General features: G+C 53.4%; 1 protein-coding gene across 1 annotated transcript in view; it reads right to left on the reverse strand.

Annotated features, from left to right (window-relative positions):
* CTXN1 (cortexin 1) overlaps positions 1–12948 on the reverse strand; it is a 43971-nt gene extending 31023 nt beyond the window's left edge. The window contains exon 1 of the mRNA XM_032799198.1: positions 12823–12948. The gene's annotated coding sequence lies outside the window, so the exon portion shown is untranslated. The remainder of the gene's footprint in view (positions 1–12822) is intronic.
* Positions 12949–16385: the final 3437 nt, after the last annotated feature.

Here is a 16385-nt window from a genome sequence, read left to right on the forward strand (position 1 = left end):
AAGTGCTCCTGTTCCTTATGGCGTGGGAAGCGACAGCTGGCCTGCTGGCAGCCTGCGTGCTGGAAGTCACCCTTGGGGGTCCATCCCAGGGGTACTCTTCAGTGTCGCTGAAGGGAGCAGCTGCCAACTGAATTCACACAGGGACGAGCGCGTCACATCACAGGGACTTCATGTGAGGGGCCTTGAAAAATGGAGGTCTCCACAGTCAGTTGCTGCCCAGCCCATTGTGTTGGTGCTCAGGCAGCGGCAAAGCGATCCCAAGCGGGTGAGAAACATAAGCCAGTGTTGCTGGCCCGAAGCAGGCGAGCCTGCCCTGAGTTCGAGACTTCGTTCACCGCGCTCTGGGCTCAGTCCACCTGCATTCCTCAGGTCGTACCCGTCTCGAGACCCGAGGCCACAGCAGTGGACCCCAAGTGGGGAGGAGTCGCAGGGCTGCCGTGAGCAGTTCGGACCCCGTGAAAAATTTTCGGGCCCCTCAGCAAAGGGCGGACCCAGCTAGAACAGGGCGATGAAGCCAGTGGAAGCCAGGCCCCCGGTAATTTTACCATTCTTCCCCCACTTCTGCGGTCGGCTGGGAAGGTGCCCAGCAAAAGAAGCAATCCAATATCCTCCTACTGTAGGTCACACAGGCAGGAGGCCAAGCATCTCCTTACCCCTTGTGAGCACCAGGGGTGCTCACTGCAAGGGGCCTGGATACAGGGAGTTGGGGTCCAGGGGCTTGAAACTGCTCAAAGACCCAAGTTCGCAGGGGTCAGAGGCTGGGTCTCACCTACCCAGTCCAGGCGGGAGGAAGGGGCACCTGTTTTCTCCCCAGAAGCTTTGGGGGAGGCTAATGCCCCCACACAATATTTCCCTTTTTCCCTTCCTTCCCTCCTGCTATTCAGACCCTGAGACTTGGCTTCTCCACCCCCTGGCAGCAACGAGCCCCCAGAGCAGTGCCCCATGGGGCTCTCACAGAGGGGAGCAGGGATGGTCCTCCTGCCTTTCACTTCACCTTCTGCTCTGCGCCATCTGCGGCTTCTCACCCCGCTGCCCTCTGTTTCACGCCTCTGCCCCTTTGCCCTCAGACAGAAGGGCTGAAGGCTGTCTAGGGTGGGGAGGGCATCTGTCTCTTGCAGCCCAGTCCCACCTGCGAAACTGACCCACGGCCCCTTCCAGAGGATCCCTGAAATCAGGGACATGCCGCACTTCCTTTCCCCACGCCCTCATGAGGGAGCCCAGTGCTCATCTCACAGTGTTGTGCTGCCCCCCCCACTGCACACCACCACCCAGACACCTGAATCCATCTAGCTGCAAGCCTGGACCCCATCCACCCTAAGTACCGTGCGAGGAGAAGGGGCTGAGCCCTGCGGAGCTAACGGTTGGGGGAGGGGAGTACTCAGCACCCCACAGCAGCCAGCAGCACCTCCACACTTTCCAATAACACAAGCCCAGATTTCCAGAGCTCTGGTGAGCGGAGGATGTGACGGAATCTTCCTGACAACGTGTGTGTCAGCTTCGATGACTATTCCGCCCCTACACAGAGCCAGCCCTGAACCAAACCCAGAAACACCAGCACCTGCCTGTTGCAGACCCCAATGCCACTCTCCAGGGCCTGGCTCGCTCCTAAGGAACCGCTCGCTGTAATCATTGCTCCTGGGACAGCCCTGTGCAAGCCAGCGGGGATGAGCCGCAACTGAAACTCGCTCCCTGCAAAGTCAATGCACTGATCCCAGACACTGGCTTGAGAGTGACCCTCAAGCAGCCTGGGGAGAGCTGCAGTGGCCTGATGCTGCAGCAATGCTGAGTTCCCCGATGTGCTCCAAAGCCCCTGCTCCCAGGGATCTGTGTAAAACAGCCCACCACCCTGTGCACTCAGTGCTTAGCACAAGTGTACAGACTGGGAAACTGAGGCCAGCCAGCCTTCCCCTTGGCCCAGAGGGAGTTGGTATCACAATGAGGTGGAACACAAGTGTCTGTATTGCCACAGGACCCACTCTGCTCCCCCACACGTTCCAAATCCAAACGCTTTTACCTTTTACACAAGACCATCCCAGGGCAAATGAAAGGGCCAAGCAAACTGGGTGTGCTCCAGCCCCCGAGGAGAACATGTAAACCCTCCAGCCGCGCTGTGCTCGTGGGGGCCTGGGAAGAAGCATACTCTCCTAGAGCCTTGTCCCGACTTCCGCAAGCCCCTCGTCTTGCTGCTCACCTCATTCAGCTCATTCTGTATCAATGATTGGCCGATAGATAATATGGCAATTTTTAAAAGGGGTATCTTAGAGATGATCTCAGCAATTACAGACCAGGAAGCCTGACTCAGTACTGGGCAAACCGGTTGAAACTATAGTAAAGAACAAAGATTTGTCAGACACATAGATGATATGAATTGTGGGGAGAGTCAACTGGTTTTTTAAAGGAAATCATGTCTCACCAATTTCACTGGACTTCTTTTGAGGAATCAAATTGAGCATGTGGACAGGGGGATCCAGTGGATACAGTGTACTTAGATTTTCAGAAAGCCTTTGACAAGGTCCCTCACCAAAAGGCTCTTTACAACAAGTACATGATCCATGGGATAAGAGGGAAGGTTCTCTCATGGATTGGTAACGGCTAAAAGACAGGAACAAAAGGTAGGGAAAATGGTTCAGTTTTCTGAATGGAGAGAGGTAAATGTGGGATCCCCAGATCTGTTTATGGGCCAGTCTCATTCAACATGATTCAATAATGATCTGGAAAAGAGGTAAACAGTGAGGTCGGCAAAAAATTTGCAGGTTGTACAAAACTACTAACTACCAGCAGACTGCGAAAGCTACAGAAGATTCTCTCAAAACTGGTGACTGGCAACAAAATGGCAGATGAAATCAATGTTGATAAATGGCAAAAGTGATGCACATTTGGAAAACATATGTCCCAATATACATATAAATATGGTGGGTCTAAATTAGCTGTTATCACTCAAAGAAAGAAGCTTGAGTCATGGTGTGCTTCCTCTGTGAAAACTCCACTCAATGTGCACTGCTAGGTGCCAACGTTCTGTGTGCCGTGGTGCTCGACCTCTACTCTGCCCCGACTCCACCTGGCCTGCCCCCTCCCCCTGCCCTGCCCATTCACCCCTTCCCCAAAGTCCCGCCCCAACTCCGCCCCTGCCCGATTCCACGCCCTTCCACCCAAATCCTCGCTCTCGGCAGCCCCACCTCTTCCCCACTCTCCCCTGAGCACGCACATTCCCACTTGCCCCCACTCTCCTCCCAGAGCTTGTTAACGCTGAAAAACAGCGTGTTTTGGCGGCAGCAAGCTACTGAGAGGAGAAACGGAGATGTGTGGTGCTCAGGTGAGGAAGGCAGAGGTTTTGAAGTGAGGTGACGGTGACGGCAGCGGGGTGGGCGAGCCAATTTGTTCCCCATGGGGGCTCCAGCCCAGAGCACCTACAAGCAGTCGCGGCCTAATGCAGCAGCAGTGAAAAAAGCAAACAGACATGTTCGGGAATACATTAAGCAAGATATAGATAAGACCGACAGAAATATCATATGCCTCTATATAATCCATGTATGTTCCAAATTTGAATATTGTGTGCAAGATGTTTTGAGATGGCGTTCCCCATCTCAAGAAACTATATTGGAATTGGAGAAAGGCTTCAGAAAGGGGAAACAAAAATTATTTCAGGGGTAATGTGAACAGCTGCCGTTTGAGGGGAGTTAATAGGAACTTGGGATTTTTCATGCTTGGAAAATGCAGATTGACTAACGGGAGATATGAAGACGGTTTTATAAAAGATCATGATTGACTGGTAGGAGTAAGTAAATAGGAGTGTATTTATCTCCTATAACACAAGAACTGAGTCACATATAAATTAAATACGGCAGCAGGTTTAAAACAAAACAAAAGGAAGTTTTCTCACAACAATGCCACAGTCAACCTGTGTGAACTCCTTGCCAAGAGATGTTGTGCAAGGCCAAACTATAAAAGGGTTCAAAAAAAGAACTGAGTAAGTTCACTGGAGGCATAGGTCCATCTGTTTTGCCAGAACGCTGGGAATGAGGTGATGGGATGGCGATCCACTTGAAGTTAACGGTGTTTTCATTCCCTCTGGGCACCTCTGGCATATAGCCACTGCGGTAGACAGGATACTGGGCTAGATGACCTTAGGTCTGGATCTTCAAGTCTGGCCATTCTTATTTTCTGTTCTTCCTTGTGGGTTTCTGCACAGCATCTTCCCTGTCTCCAGTCCGATGTTAGCCCCTGCTGCCCCCTCGCCTTTCTGTTGTCACACCCCCCATTTCCTGGCCTTGCCCAACTCACCATGTGCCTCCTGCAAGAGGATCTGTTGTGGCCTCTAGGGTGCTGGATCTGGTTTCCGACATTCTTCACTGCCCTCTGGATGCTCCCGTCTCGACTGGAAGTGACAGTTCATCCCTGGCTCTCACCTTCTCCGGGTGCAGCTTGGTTTGGTTCAGTTTGTTTTTTTATGGTTTGAGCTCCCATCTAGGCTCAGGGTAGTGTGTCTCTCCAGGATGCAGTCCCATCACCATGGCGGGAAGCCTCCACTGTCCTGGGGCCTGGCGCGGCAGGCTGCTTGCTCGTGCAGCATACTGGGGGCCATTAGAGCTCTCTGAGCCCACGCAGTGGAAGATGGATGGGAGGGCAGGCTACCCTTTGACGTGGGGAACCCCCTCCCGCCATGCAAGCTCTCCTGCATTCTGTCCTCTCCCTCCTCTTCTCCTGTCAGCACTGGAGACGTTTGCCATCATACAGACAGTGCCCGTGCTCTGGAGGGCTGCTCCACCGCCTGGGCCCAGTGCCTCAGTCTGCAGCCTGCGACCCTACGAGGCTGTTTGTGAAGTCAGCACCGTCAGGCCTGGGCGTTCACCAGGGGCGCGTAAGGAACAACCTGGTGGCCGCGCGAAGGGAGTCTTGTTCCTTAGAACCCAACTTCCGCAGGCAGTGCCAGGAGCTGCTCTGATGCTGGAGGCCCTTGTGTGCCCAGGCCTCCGGCGGCTGAGGAGCTTCAAGTTCACTGCAGAGGAAGATGAAATCGCGGCCTCAGTTAACTCCTCCTCCTGGCAGGAACAGGTGGCCAATGCCCTCCAGAGCAAAACCTGCAGCTACCCTTGCCCCGGGAATGGCGAAGGGCAGGAAGAAAGGAGCCTGCACATCTTCAGTGATGCAGATCCTGGCATGAAGGGAAAGGGGATCCGGACATCTCTATAGTGCAATGTCTGCCATGCAGCTGGGAGCAGGCGGCCCCATGTGCACAGACAGTGCTGCTGGGCCACGGAACAATGCAAGATCTGCAGTAGTTCCTGACCCATAGGGGACATCCATGAAACAGGAACTCTGGTAACCTGTCCGTGAGCTCCCAGGCAGACAATGGGGGCTCTATCCACCCATTGCTCTGAAAGCTCATTGTAGGTCAACTGCCCTTTGGGGCTCAGGGCACCAGGCCTTTGGCAAAGCAGAGAGCTGTGGGTGTAGCCCTGGGGCATCGCGAACACAGCCTTTAGTCCTTTATTTGCACACTAGAAACAGGGAAGAGTCAAACGTGTCTGGACCACTGTAGCAAAAGGGCTGCATGGCTGGGACCTGGTTGCCAATGCCATAGCACAGACAAATTAGGAGATATTTTTTAAAATATATATGACAAACTGGGAAGTCTCTTATTTCTTTGCTTGACTTCAGACCCTTAGGGCCACAGTTTCCAGCCAACATGGGTAGCAAATTCCTTGCTTTAATAAAGTGTAGAGTTTCCTCTGGAATCCCCGACTCTAGGAGGGGAAAGCGAGATGGGCTTAAGTGAAAGCCTCAATACTGGAGGTTTGCAATAAATTGCTAGTGCCGCCATGCTGAGCTGTAAGCTCAAGCCCATTGTTATTTGTAGCTGTTCCAAGCAAACTACATTGAAACACGCTTCCTGCCCACGGCAGCGTCTCTCCAAGTTGCTCTCTATTCTGTGTATGTATTTGTCTATTATATTGTGGTAGAGAACAATGATTGTCAGGGCATTATTATCCCCCTGGTTTGCTATTAATCAGGGCTCCCTCCTGGGTCTCCGCCAATCTGCTGTTCAACGATCCTGAGGTCCAATCAGCCCAGCTTGTGTGCAGACAGAATGCCTCTGTTCCCCTATGCTGGTGATGAAGTTGGCAGAGTTTTACTCAGGAGCCTCTCCCCTTGAAGACCTTCCCCACTGACTCTCTGTGAGGGACCATGCGCAACCTCATTCGTCCCCAGGAGAGCGGTGGTGCCCTGCGAGCACTGCTGGCCTTGGCTTCAGAGGAAGCTGCCAACTGTGGCTGGGGAAACGTGCACAGTGAGTAGCAGGAAGCAGAAACTAAGCTGTCACAAAAGAGCCAGCTGTGGACACACCCATGCATTCCCAGGGCAAGGGTCGCCCAGGCCAGGGACAGGCTGGGTCTGCCCCTTGCCTCGAGGAGTGGACGGGAGTGGCTGGAGCTGGTCACGTGGGCACTCATCCAGATAAGGAGAGCCCCCATGGCGGCAGTGACAGCACCACATTGCCACGCACAGGCGCAGAGCCTCCGAGGAGGCACTGTGGCCTAGTGGTAGGAGGCACCAGATGGGGGATCGGAGAATGGGGCTTTTGGCCCTGTTCTACCACTGCTCTGCTGGGTGAGCGGTTTTGGGCAAGTCACATGCCGTGGCTGTGCCTTCGTTTCCCCATCAGTAACATGGGCTAAATGAGCTGCCCTCTTTTGTGTGGCGCTCTGATGAAGAGTGCACTCTCGCAAGCAGTGGATGAGACGGCAGAGCTGCTGACTGCCGACAGCAAAGGCATTTGCTGCAAAAGCCCAGGTGCAGGCTGGGGGCCTGGCAGTGTGGATGTTCCCCCCGCCAATCTCTGCATGGGTCTTGCACCCAGCCGCAGCATAAGACATGCCCTGAGTAAAAGAGCTGCCCAGGCCCTCCAGTCCGCAACTCCTGTGCTAGAGGACTGAATAAATGGGAACTAGCCAGCCTGGGGGCTGGCAAAACAGGGAACCCAGTTCTTCATGCCACTCTCGCTCTTCCCGCCAGCCGCTCTCTACAGGCTGCAACGGGGCTCCCCTGTCCCCGGGAACCCAATTGTAGGAAGACTCCTTTTGGGCAGCGTGCTGCAACAGGGGCCACAGGAAACAGAGAGCAGGCCCTCAGCAGCCGTGGGACCTGGTTTCCCATTATTCGCCTAACACTGGGCTACTCTGTGAACAGAGAGATGACCCATCCCTGCAAAGCGGACTAGCGTGGTCTCCTCCTCAAACCACACGTTACTACACACAGGCACTCTCTGCTCAGAAGGAATCTCCCACATTCAGCATCCTCGGAGACATGCTGCTGTTCTCATACGGGGCAGAGAATCGCTTTATTTGCAGGGAATTTTGAACAGACTCAGCTCAATAAAGCGTTAATGTAATTCGGCTTGTTAATTTAAGAGAATATTTGAATTGCCTTTGTTTAAGATTCATGTTCCTTTAGCAACTAAAAAAATTCTCTTGGGGAGATGTCCAATTGCTACTAGGGGACAAATTCGTTAAAAGGAAACATCTTAAATACCGAGTGATACCCCAATCACGCACACATGAAGGGACTCTTGTGGAGGAGCAGAAACATGATATTCCAGGTTCACGGGAATGAAGAGTTGTATTGATAAAAACTATCAAATTGGCTATACAAGGTAGGCTCGGTAATGCGAAGTCACAGATGTGATGGACAGACACACATGGAACTGCTAAGTATACTCTGAGTTTCATCGCTGCCTCCTACACGGTCTCTGCCCTACCCTGCACCGCCTGGTGGCTGGTGGGAGGGTCCAAATATACAGGCGTTCATGCTGAGCTGGGGACCAGCCTGGGGGCCACTTGGAGGCAGCAGCCGGTACACTGCAGGACACATATACCCAACCCGCCACCCTCTCTTCGCAGCGAGGTTCTGGTGGATCTGAGGGAGGAAGCGCTGATGCGTCAGGTTAAACCACAGGGGATACTTCTGTGCCAGCAGGAGGTATTATCGCCGTGTCCAGACTGTGCACTTTGGGCCAGTGGGCCTCACAGTGAGCGTACCTGGGCTCAGGGCCATAATTGAAGCACAGGATACACACCTGAGCCCTCCCCACCTGCATGCGGTCCCCCAAGGCACTGGCTCTGTGGCTGCCAGAACCTGTCCACCAACAGCCACCCCCTGGAGTGAAGGGGCTGTTGCCGGCAGGTTGTCGGGAGCTTTCCCACTGCACCTCCCTTCATTCCGGACCACACAGTCACTGGGGATCAGTGTATGGTGGGGGGGTTGGCAAAAGAGGCAGGTTTCCCCCCTTGCCAGAGCTGACTGGAGGGTTTGGCCCTGGGAGATATGGACACAACAGCCCAGGAATCTCAGGAGCAGCTTTTGGCCCAGCTCTTAGCCCAGCTTTCAGTGAAGCTCCCACATTCAGTTGGAGTCAATGAGCAAATGACAGCCTCCCAGCCACCAACTGAGTCCCCGCGCTCGGCTTAGCCTCTGCTTCAATGTCCCTTCACTCTCATAGCATTATGGTAAATCTTAGGTCTTTGCGATTCACCAGTCATTGGACCAGGCAGTAGCATTTACTATGGGCATGCACCATAATGTTCAAAGTGGAGTACATCTGAGTATGGAAAAGCAGCTCCGATAACACTGGTTACCAATTTTGAGCAGTCGTCTGCTTCAGAGATTAAATGTGGTAGTTTTATGTTTTTTGATGGCTGATTAAATATTGGACATATTAAAACACTGATTGGGCTACTGTTTCTAGATATTTAAGTTGTACATTTTAATGTCTATTCTATATTGTGTTAGATTGCAGAGTTTTAATCATAAATTGTAAAACCTAGGGTCTTTTGTGTGTTTAATGGTTGCTTTAACCGATAATATTCACGGTCCTGTTTATGTAACACTTAAAATCAGCAAAAGGGTTACATAAATAAAATTTATTATGAAACAAAAGACAAAAAACTATTAATGTACATAGTATTAGTCCTATTCAGTGTTACTCACGCTTCTTGCTTGTCTCTTGATTCATTAAATGGAGCATCTCTTTCACTGTCAGCATAATAGTCCTGGCAAGCATTGATGGCTCATGCCCTGATAGCGTTTCTCCATTGTTGCAATGTCTGGTGAATTGCTCGCGTGCTCGTCGCTCACTGCTCCGACAGTTTGTGGAAAAAAATCTAGATGAGAAGGCAAAAAATGTATCTGTAGTGAATGTTGCAACCAAGGCTTTGTAATGCCTTGAGGGAGGTTTTCCACCTAACACTGTAGTTGTCTGCCTTGTTGTTTCCGAGAAATTTAATTGCACGTAAGCTGAAAGCTTTCATCTCTTTCCTGCCACAGGCAAGGCATGGTCAAATGCATCATCTTGAGAGTTTCAGCAATTACGAGCAAGACACAAGAGACCGTTCCTTTATCTCGCTTCACTTAAACTTTGAATTTTTCCACGGAGGTATGAGACAGCTGCTTGTGTGTTTGTCAAATGCGCTTTGACAAATTTATCTCACAGACCCAGCTTGATGGTAAGGGTAGGTAAAAAAATCTTCTCTTATTCACAATGGGGATGCTGAACATTTCCTCCAGGCTCCAGACGATGGAGTGGCCAGCTTTCTTGTGATGTAGTGGGAATCTCTTTCAGACATATCCCGTCACGAGACAACAGCAGTACTTTGTGTCCCGTCTGCAACCAAGCAAGAGAGCACAACCTTCAATTTGCCACAAAGCTGCCAACTGAGTTGTCATAGTTTATGCACCTCAAAAGTTGTTTCATGTTGTAATAGGTTTGCCTTCATAGGGACTGCATGACAACTGGAATTGATGGCAAACATTGCCATATGCAGGCAAAACAGCGTTAAGGACTGTCTTCGATTAAAGCAATGAACGCTCCACTCATCTGGATCGTGAACGATGTTGAGGGCTGGCCACACACCATCAATCGTTGTTTGGCAGGCACAGAAGTCAAACTCCATGACGAAGAATGGACAAGATCCTTTTGACGGTCACGGACCCATGCGAAACCCTACACATCACCTGCCAGGAGATTCCACTGCTGTAGTCTGAAGCCCAACAGCTAGACTAGAGCCAATCAACAATTTTAAGCATCATTTTCGTTCTCAGTGACCCAGAATTAGTAAAGTTTGACTACATTTATTTCAGAAGCATTTTGGCTGTAGAGCAGTGTAACAGTCGCTAGCCAGAGCAACGCGTGTCACTCCTGCCCTCACATTAACAATCCTCATTTGACAAGTTGTTGGAAATAAATGTCTCGGTGTTTTGATCCTCATGATTTACAGAGGAATCGTCACCCTGAAGAATATGCATCCAAAACGCTTTACGTCAACTGTCATTTGCAGCGAGGTGATACCACACGGTTTGTGCTTTCTTTAGCTGGCTGTCTGAGACGACAGTTCCAGCCATGTGCTGACTGGAGCACTGGAGGCCAGCTAGAGAGACACTGTAACCCACAGGAGATCACAGCTGAACGTGTCTCTCGTAGCCTGGCCATGGAGCGTTGTGAGTTTATAGCTCCTTGGAGAGATCTTCCTGAAACACCCTGTGTCTCTGGTAGCTGGGATCATCCTGGAAACCGCCAGTGTTCAGCGGACTGGTTAAAAATGACTGTTCTGTCCCCAAGAATAGCCAGCCAGTGAAGAGATTTAATGCTAGGCATTGTCAAAGTGTCGGTGTTCAGAGTCAGGGCATGACCCTGCGGTGCCTCCTCTGCATCAGCTGGAATTTAAGGTCACTTGATTCTCACAGGCTAAGGCCCTGCATGCCCCTGGTTGTTAACATCTGGTCTCTTGTTGCATTGTGTCTCTCTACTAAGAGCCTCAGCACGCTTGCAAACGTCACAGGAAACAACCCCCTGCTCAGAACGCAGGGAAACAAGGTCTCTTGTCTAGCAGGCAAGTTCTTAGGGCAGAATACACTAAATAGAAAGGTGGAATGGGTCACTTCAAGCCGCAGCAGACAAGCTGTCCCCCATGCACACCCCCAAAACTGAACCCACTCGCTCCACCTCTCTGGCTGTCCAAGGCCCTCCTGCCCAGAGCTGCAGCTGGCTTGTGCATTTCTGGGACGCATGTCCCCATGCATGGCTCTATTGTATTATCCTGGAGCATCAGTCATTCAAATCTTACAGGATTTTAGATTTCTTGTTTCAGTAAACGCTGCTGCTGATGCCAACGAACGAATGAATCCCAGTGGGTTACTGGGTGGCTGCCAGTGTCAATACAACCACTGCCATGCCAGCATCACAGCAAATTGAGAGATTAATGGACAGCACACAGTACACGCCGTAGCTTAGAGAGCAATAGTTATCAAACTGCATAGAAAGCTCTAGTGCACCCCAGTGGGCATTTCCTTCACGTATAACCTACTTTTGCACAGGGGGACTCACTGCCACAAGATGTTCTTACATCCCAGACCAGCCCTGCCCCAGCGGAGGGGAGGTGGCAATCACAGTTTGCAGGTATAACCCTCCCTCCCATGCACAGTCCCACCCGAGGTGGGGGAGCAAGCTGGAGGTGCCAGCTTTTGGAGGAGGTTTAGTTCCTGCCTTTAGCAACAACTGCATGTGGTTCCAGCTGGAGCTGACCCTCTGCTTCACTCTCTGTCTGAACGCCGTCTAGTCTTACTTTGCACCAGGGCAGAGTTGCCAGGGTTCACCCAGAGGTGGTGGCAGTTCAGTGGTGGGTGAGGTAAGTGACATCCCTAATGGAAGTCCCATTTGCAAAATATGCCCCCACATTTTTGTGGCCAAAGCAGAACTGACCACCCCTTCCACAGAGCACCTGACCAGTCGGGAAGGCTAGACTGCCCACCAGCTGGTGCCACCCTGGCCTGCATCAGGCATCCTCTTTTACACCAGAGCCACTCAGACCCACAGCATTTCACACTCACTTTGCACTGGTGCAAACAGCAACCCAAGGTACTGGCCAGGGCAGTACTGGGCCCTGCCCCCAGCCCCCTGCTTTGAATACTCCTGCTCCAAACTGTGCCCCTGGATACTGTGCTCTGTGGCCTTCCTTGCCCTGCTGCCAGTGCCAGCCTCTAGTGATCCTGCCTGGGCCTCCTTGGACCCCAGGGATCAAAGGTCACGTTGTGGGTCCCTGGCCCACAGCCTGCCCCTCCCCCTGGGTCTCCAGTCCCCTCTTCTGCCTCCTGCCCTTCTGGCATCTCTAACACAGCGACTCCACTGCATTTCCCTTCTACCTGCGGCACACAAGGGAATGTCTAACCTGCGGCAGGATGGGGCAGGAGACAGGGCGGGGACGGGAGCCCTCTGCTGTGCTGCCATCACACGCCGTCCATCACGTCACTGGCTGCCTCTCTGAGCTCCATGAAGAACTGGCCCTCAACAACTGGCCCTCCCTGCTGGTTTCCTGGATGATGGTGCCGTGCCCCGTCACGCTCAGGGCCAGGTGATGTTTCGACCCGAGAAGAGGGAAAATCCCCTGGACTCAGGTAGCGAAGGAGTTGGTGCAGCCCAGGCACAGCCCCAGGCGGTCAGACCCCAGCTCGCACTGGGCAGGAAGCAGCCCACGCTCAGAGTTCAGCCCATGTGACCCAGGTGCTGGCACCATCCTGTCGTCCCCATGCACATGGGCAGTGCCAGGGACATGCAAGCAGTGGCTCCTTGGCCCCAGCCCTAGACGCAGAGCTCTGCCCCGTTCTGCCCTGCAGGCTGCATAGGCAAGTTTGCTGTTCAGAATCAATGAGACACCGTCACAAGAGAACCCCTGAGCCCACCCGACACTCCCAGGCCTGGCAGCGTAAGGTAGGGGCCCCTCGTAAGGAACTGCCCTGAAACGCTGTCCCGCGCTTCCCTGCAAACACAGATACCTGCCTGGCACCGGGGGGCCAGCCCCTCATTCCCAGCGACTCCCAACTGCGCTGCTTGCCATCTTGGGGGAAGGAGCCGAGTCACTCCTGGAGAGGGAGAGCGCAGGGAGGCAGCTGCTCATTGCTCGCTCGCTCTGGAGCAGGTTCCTATGGCAATGCAGAATCAATTACAATAAAAGGTGGAGTGCAGCAGTCGGAGCCAAGACAACTCCTCATTGGCAGCTGGGGGAACCCAGCCCAGCAGGGGCGTGCGGAGCTTCTGGGGCCAGCCTGGGCCTGGATCTGGCCCTGCTCTGCGAGGCCGCTCGGCTCGCTCTCCCACAGCTTGAGGGGCAGCGCACAAACCCTTCCAATGGGCCACATCTTTGTCTGCGTCTCCCGCTTGCCATAGGGCTGCACCAAGCCTGTGGGCCGCATGGGTACTGCCTTCTCCTCACCCGTTTGCTGCCTCCCGCACTCCCTGCGTGGGGACGGAGCACAGTGCCTCAGGGCTCACGTCAGAGCTCTCATTCGTACACAACAGAGGCAGCAACATGCCAAGCCCCACATGCACACTTCTGCAGCTCCCGCCCCCCCCAAGGGAGCTCTGTCTCCCCACCTTGCCCCCACAGAGCCACTTGTCTGTCTGTCACAGCCGTGATATGGGGGCTCCTTTGCCAGTAACCATACCAGGCCCCCACCCGGCCACTGGGCAGTGAGAGGGGACAGTCAGCCGGAGCGTGCCAGGGCCAGGCCTGCAGCATTGCCAGCTCCAGGGCTCCACGTGCTCCTGCCCCCTCCCCCATGCTCGCCATTCTCCCAGCCCAGGCCCCAGGGTCACTGTAAGCTTCTGCTGCACCCCAAGTACGGCCTGGCTCCACCTCGGCAGGGCAGCCCATAGCCGCCAGCACCCCTCATTTCACAGGCTCCTGGGAGAGTCCAGCAGGCAGACGCAGCGCACGGAAAAGCTGCCTGGCCTCAGCAAACCCCCTAGGAGCCTGGCACCAAACCCGAAAGCAAGGCAATCTCACCTGGCAGTGGGATTCTGAGTGGACGTGACACCAGCTCTCCTGCATGCCCAGGATGTGCAGCTGGGGGCTCCCTGCTTCCTACAGTGCTGGTGTGAGCACTCTACCACACTGCACAGAGTCTGGGTCAAACTCCAGGGGATTCAGAGCCAAACCCCTGAGCAGGTCTGGGGTTGGGGCTGATGTCACAGCACAGGTCAGGGTGCAGGCCTAGGGCTGGGTTAAGCTGCAGCCAGGGATGGGAGAATGGTACATCGGAAGGGTGTAAACCCCAGAGATGGAGGCAGAGGTGAAAGTAAGCTGACACAGTCTGGTCCGGCATACCGGCAAGAGCCAGTACGCCGTGCCGGACCGCACCAGCTTTGGCGGTGGGGATTTAAAGGGCTCTGGGCTCGCCACCACAGCAGGCAGCCCAGAGAGCTTTGAATCCTGCCTGTGGCTCCGACAGCTGGGCTGGGGCCGGGATTTAAACGGCTCAGAGCTCCCGTGGCTGCAGGCAGCTCAGAGCCCTTTGAATCCCGCCCGCGGCTCCAGCAGCCGGGCTGGGGCTGGATTTAAAGGGCCCAGAGCTCCCGCGGCTACGGGGAGCCCAGAACCCTTTAAATCCAGTTCATGGCTCCGGCAGCCGGAGCTTCGGTGAGGATTTAAAGGGCTTAGGGCTCCACAGTGGCCAGCGCCCCGGGCCCTTTAATTTGCCCCTGAGCCCCGGGGGCTCCCAGCCACCTCTGCAGCTGGGAGCCCTGGGTTGATTTAAAGGTCCTGCGGCTCCCAACCACAGCCAGTGCCCCAAGGCCTTTAAATCTTGAGAGGCCACGCCTCTTCCAATTGAGGCCACGCCTCTTCTGGTTGAGGCCACACACCCCTCAGGACTCCAGCAGTACCGGTATGTCCCATAAGTCGCTTTCACTCCTGGATGAAGGGGAGTGATTCTGGGAGGTAGAAGAGATTGTACCTGGGAGCCAGGGGGACAAGTGAGGCAGGATGTTAGTGAGATGGCTCTGGAGGGAAGTGTTGGGAGCTGCGCTGTTTAAATTAAGCCTGAGCACAGCATTAGAAACAGACTGACAGGGCTGGGCTGCCCTGACCAGGAACTGGCCCGAATGGACTGATCTCTACAGCCCTGGAGGGGAAAAGCTCTGTGCCCCATTCCCTGAGTGTGCCAGCCACACACCTGCCCAGTTCAGAGGGTGTCCTGCATGTTCTAGACCCCGTTTCCAAACCAGGAGCTAGAAGTTGCACAGAGAAGCAGGTTCACCAGCCCCATCAGCAGGAGATGCAGCAAGCAATGCAGGGCCGTAAATACACCCATTGCATTGCAGTGCTCATTAGGAATGCTAGCACTTGCTGGCGCGATGTGGACACTCGGCAGCGTCCCTAAAGAGGGATTACGAGCTTAGAAGGGCCGAGCAGCCACAGGAACTGGAATGGCCTCTGTGCACATTTCACCCAGCCTCAGCATTCCACCGGGACTGCCTCTGCTGTTGCTTCTGTTGAGTAGCAGGATTTTTCACGTGCAGGGCCAGGGGCACTGGAACAATGTGTATAGTGGGGTGCTGAGAGCCCCTGAACCAAAGTGTAAACTCTGTACAGAATGAAACTACACCAAGCCAGGGGCTGCGGCAGCACCCCCAGCACCCATAGTTCCATGTGCAGGGTCCTGGACAGCTTTAGCATCCTGACCCACACGGGGGTGCCAAGGGGAAGACCTCAGGTCTCCATGTGCTCACAGGACTTTTGTAAAGTGGATTCTTAAGGGGCACCGCTAAGCCCTCTAGCTTTGTGCTGGTGCTGCTGTGAAAACCCTGACATGCTCTGAACAAAGGACACTCTTGGTGTAAAGATTATAATGGTTCCTTCTTGTTCCTGCCCGGTCAGTGCTTCAGCATGAGCAGTGCTAGAGACTTGGTGATAAGGGCTGAGCAACAGCTCGCCAGCTGAACAGCAACTAAAGTGACAACTTCAAGCGAAATGGCCTTTCAGGGCAAACAACCTTGGATGTCGACTTTTCATGTTGCTTTCTAAGTTGCCATATGAAAGAGGAAGACGATTATTTTTACTCAGTTTTAGAAAATTCCATTATAAAATATTCACCCTGCCAAAATTACTAATATACTTGAAAGCAGCCTACTTTACAAACGTTCTGAGCAGTAAGGACAGCACCAGGGCAGCATAATTACAACCCGAAGTATTTAAAGTCCTTGCACCGTTCAATACGCCTCAGCACGATGCCCATCCCGCAATAAGGTGATTCATCATAAATATCTGGACATTTCCTGAAAGATCCATCTTATCTGTTAATTGAAATGATGTTCTTGAAAGGGGCCCATGCAATATGGACTCAGGCTTAATTAGTGCTGGCTGTGGTGACACGCCAGGCGTGCTAATGGCTTCCTTAGAAAATTAATAATGAGACCTTAGTAATCATCTGTCTGCTGTAGGGGCTGGGATACATGAACAGCTGGATATGGCTCCTGGAATGCAAGAATGGCCAGACCAGCCTCTGCCTACACTCTTAGAATCTGGAGGTTGCAATATTGAAATATATGCCAGGAGCCC

The sequence above is a fragment of the Chelonoidis abingdonii genome, chromosome 11 (assembly GCF_003597395.2).
Source record: "Chelonoidis abingdonii isolate Lonesome George chromosome 11, CheloAbing_2.0, whole genome shotgun sequence".
Classification (NCBI taxonomy): Eukaryota; Metazoa; Chordata; order Testudines; family Testudinidae; genus Chelonoidis; species Chelonoidis abingdonii.